The sequence below is a fragment of the Salvelinus alpinus genome, chromosome 34, assembly GCF_045679555.1.
Source record: "Salvelinus alpinus chromosome 34, SLU_Salpinus.1, whole genome shotgun sequence".
Lineage (NCBI taxonomy): Eukaryota > Metazoa > Chordata > Actinopteri > Salmoniformes > Salmonidae > Salvelinus > Salvelinus alpinus.
In genome coordinates this window covers 2,468,354-2,472,983 of record NC_092119.1, presented here as the reverse complement: position 1 = coordinate 2,472,983, position 4,630 = coordinate 2,468,354, and the positions used below count along the sequence as shown (strand labels likewise).

General features: G+C 43.0%; 1 protein-coding gene across 3 annotated transcripts in view; it reads left to right on the top strand.

Annotated features, from left to right (window-relative positions):
- Positions 1 to 3,563, top strand: part of LOC139563557 (sodium/calcium exchanger 3-like) — a 184,284-nt gene extending 180,721 nt beyond the window's left edge. For all 3 annotated transcript variants that reach the window (XR_011672587.1, XM_071382328.1, XM_071382327.1), the window contains one exon: positions 1 to 3,563. This exon is cut by the window's left edge. The gene's annotated coding sequence lies outside the window, so the exon portion shown is untranslated.
- Positions 3,564 to 4,630: the final 1,067 nt, after the last annotated feature.

Genomic DNA, 4,630 nt, shown 5'->3' with positions numbered 1-4,630 from the left:
CTGGTCAACGGTAGTGCACTACATAGGGAATAGAGCTTTGGTCAACAGTAGTGCACTACATAGGGACTAGGGCCCTGGTCAACGGTAGTGCACTACATAGGGAATAGAGCTTTGGTCAACAGTAGTGCACTACATAGGGACTAGGGCCCTGGTCAACAGTAGTGCACTACATAGGGAATAGAGCTTTGGTCAACAGTAGTGCACTACATAGGGACTAGGGCCCTGGTCAACAGTAGTGCACTACATAGGGAATAGAGCTTTGGTCAACAGTAGTGCACTACATAGGGACTAGGGCCCTGGTCAACAGTAGTGCACTACATAGGGAATAGAGCTTTGGTCAACAGTAGTGCACTACATAGGGACTAGGGCCCTGGTCAACAGTAGTGCACTACATAGGGAATAGAGCTTTGGTCAACAGTAGTGCACTACATAGGGACTAGGGCCCTGGTCAACGGTAGTGCACTACATAGGGAATAGAGCTTTGGTCAACAGTAGTGCACTACATAGGGACTAGGGCCCTGGTCAACAGTAGTGCACTACATAGGGAATAGAGCTTTGGTCAACAGTAGTGCACTACATAGGGACTAGGGCCCTGGTCAACGGTAGTGCACTACATAGGGAATGGGTTGCCATTTGGGATATACCCCGATGTCGTCTTCATGTTTTCTAAATATCTATTACATCTTAACTAATGAATTAAAGAAACGTTGTTTATTATTGATATAAAATATTGCTCTCACAAAGTTTTCACATTTTATTAAATCAACAACAACAAAAAATCCCCCCCCCCCAAAAAAATGTGTTTCTGCAGAGAACTGTAACTGATTGATAATTCAGAGGTATTTTTCTACTGGTCTTCCATGATGCACTTTGCTGTAAACATCTATTTATTGAGACTTCTGCTATCTGTTCACATGTGCTACAAGATGGCAATATTGAACTAGAATGACTTGTATGGAACACCTGTTGAAATGACGAAGCCCTTTGCTGCATCTGTAGCTCACTACCAGCATGGTCTGAGAGGGTTGAGATGAGATGGCCTGACTCGATGTCTCATTGACAAGCTTTTCATTCAATTCATGTCATACTTTTAAATCATTTGTTACATAGTCAAAGGGGAAATAAGTGTTATCGTTTGTTTGAAATGTGTTCTACGCTCTTGTGGCTTTGAGTCTCTAGTGACTCTTGTCGAGGAGCAAAATATAAAAGAGAGAGACATTTTAAAGAGAGAGAGAGAGATAAACATGGTGTAATAGTGTTAGAGAGAGAACTCATGTATACTAATTTAAAGCTCTCAACAATCAGATATTTGTTATTTTTCTTTATATACCTGTACTGTAGTCTGTTATTTAAATACCTGATTATTGGCCATTTTAAATCTGAGAACCAAAGAGCAGAGAGGCACAGCTATAACATCAAGGATGTATTCACTAGGAACCAGGGGTTGGAACCAAAATGATTTAGTTTCAGAACTATATTATTTTTTGGGGGGTCCGTTTCCCTGTTTTCCTGACCAGCAAAGTTTTGAACCAACAACAACAACAACAACAACAACAGCAACAACAACAACAACAACAACAACAACAACAAAAAAGTACTGGTTTATATCGTTCCTGTCTATCCCCTTTTTAAAACCTCTGAAATGTTGCTCAATATTAAATTACTTCACTAATCAGTGTGGATAGAGCAGCTTGCTATGGAGCAAGTAAGCTATTTAATCGTTATAGGAAAGTCATTTAAGAGCCAATTGTCTTTTGCCGTAAAAGCAAGGTTTAATCATAATGAAACAACACACAGCCACTCACTATGGACAGACAAGTGTCTGGGCGCAAGATGCGACTGGAATTTTTACAGGTGGGGAGAGAGCGAGGGAGGGTGGAGGAGGCTTGGCATGAAGCGCTGGGCATCTTATGACATTAACTGAATTAGGTCCACAGAATTATATCTATGGAGGAACTTTGAATGTCTTTAAACTTCCCGAGCGTGGGCTTAACGTTAACTAACGCTAACTCGCTAGCTAACAAGCTTGTGTGTGCAGAGCAGCACCAGAATTTAAAACACGTCTTACCTTTTTTTTGTAGTTAATGAATCCAATGTGAAATGTGACAACTAGAGTATCCTTAACTAGCATTGAAAAAAAGTGAATCAATTCTTCTCTAATTAAATATCTCTCTCCCTACTTTCTGAATCACGCTTGTAACGTCAGGTCAGGTAGCCTACACACACACTGGCAAAGATTTCCGAGTGACAGGCAGACACTGGCATAAGTTTCTGAGTAACAGAGTGACGGGTTTGCATAGACGCTTTGTGGCGATTTTTGTTGGACTAGGAAAAAAATGTCTGGAACTTTAAAAAAATAACATTATTAACCGGTTCCCATGATTTTAAAATAATGGTTCTGTTCTGGAACCATATAGATCACTTTCGTTCTCGGTTCTGATTCTGTCTCTCAAATAAATGTGTTATTTTCCGGTTTTCGTTTCTGTTCCTTGAACTGGTTCCAACCCCTGCTAAGAACCAAACAGAACCAAACAGAACGAAACGGGAAAGGAACCTAGCTGTCCAATAGAAATCCTCGTTTTCGTTGCAAAAATTATTTCCGTTGCTAAACGTTTTTGCTACGGTGACTAATGAATACAACCTAGTAACACGATGAGGTCATCAGAGGGCGACCCAGAAAGCCGCAGTGACACTCAGGTACCACCAGGGGGGTGTCAATCTCAATATCAACCTCCTTGTGGTGTGGTTGCCTCTTCCCTTCCCTTGGTCTGGTCCATTCTTCACAACCCTCCAGTTTGTATTTATAGTTTCCTCTCTAGCGGTGGTCTTGCCTGGTTCCAGATCTGTTTGTGTTTTTTTCTACTCCATTGTCGTTGTCGTGGGAACGGACTGGAACTCAGGCTAGCTTTATTAAAACGTGTACGTCATTCTACATGTTTACAGACAAACACAGTAACGTGTGCTTACTATGTCATCATTTACGTCCATCGTAGTGCGTGTGCGTGTGCGTGTATCAAACGCCATACTCCCCCTCCTTCCTGAGAGTCTTATAGAAAACAAAAATTGCTGTGTTATCAAGTGACCAGCACAAATAGAAGGATATAAATCAATATTTTTTTAAAGAACTTATCTTATCTACATACAATCCCAAAATATATTTAGCATGGTGCCAGTCTTATTTGTTGCTTTAGTGGCGGATAATTTTGTTAGTTTAGTGCTGGATAATTTTGTTAGTTTGGTGACGCCTCATTTTATTAGTTTGGTGCTGGATAATTTTGTTAGTTTAGTGCTGGATAATTTTGTTAGCTTGGTTTTATTCATGATTTTGTCACGTGAGAAGAGTTGATTTGTTACGTACGTGTGACCGTGTGTGTTTTACAGCACAGCTGAGAATGCTGTCGTTGTCACTCGTGTTGTGAAGGGACGAGAACACGTTTTAATGGATGGAGAAGAATTGTCGTGGTTAAAATAAACATTTGTGTCTTAAGTGAAAGTTCTTTGATACCATCCCCCCCCCTTATTGGTTCTTTGATACCATCCCCCCTTATTGGTTCTTTGATACCCCCCCCCCCCCCCTTATTGGTTCTTTGATACCACCCCCCCCCCCCGTTATTGGTTCTTTGATACCATCCCCCCTTATTGGTTCTTTGATACCCCCCCCCCCCCTTATTGGTTCTTTGATACCACCCCCCCCCTTATTGGTTCTTTGATACCATCCCCCCTTATTGGTTCTTTGATACCCCCCCCCCCCCTTATTGGTTCTTTGATACCACCCCCCCCCCCTTATTGGTTATTTGATACCCCCCCCCCCCCCTTATTGGTTCTTTGATACCCCCCCCCCCTATTGGTTCTTTGATACCACCCCCCCCCCCGTTATTGGTTCTTTGATACCATCCCCCCTTATTGGTTCTTTGATACCCCCCTTATTGGTTCTTTGATACCATCCCCCCTTATTGGTTCTTTGATACCATCCCCCCCCTTATTGGTTCTTTGATACCATCCCCCCCTTATTGGTTCTTTGATACCATCCCCCCCCTTATTGGTTCTTTGATACCATCCCCCCTTATTGGTTCTTTGATACCATCCCCCCCTTATTGGTTCTTTGATACCATCCCCCCTTATTGGTTCTTTGATACCATCCCCCCCTTATTGGTTCTTTGATACCATACCCCCCCTTATTGGTTCTTTGATACCACCCCCCCCCCCTTATTGGTTCTTTGATACCATCCCCCCCTTGTTGGTTCTTTGATACCATCCCCCCCCTTATTGGTTCTTTGATACCATCCCCCCCCCTTATTGGTTCTTTGATACCATCCCCCCCCTTATTGGTTCTTTGATACCATACCCCCCCTTATTGGTTCTTTGATACCCCCCCCCCCCTTATTGGTTCTTTGATACCACCCCCCCCCTTATTGGTTCTTTGATACCATCCCCCCCCTTATTGGTTCTTTGATACCATCCCCCCCCCCCTTATTGGTTCTTTGATACCATCCCCCCCCCCTTATTGGTTCTTTGATACCATCCCGCCCCCCTTATTGGTTCTTTGATACCACCCCCCCCCCCCACCCCCCCTTATTGGTTCTTTGATACCATCCCCCCCCTTATTGGTTCTTTGATACCATCCCCCCCT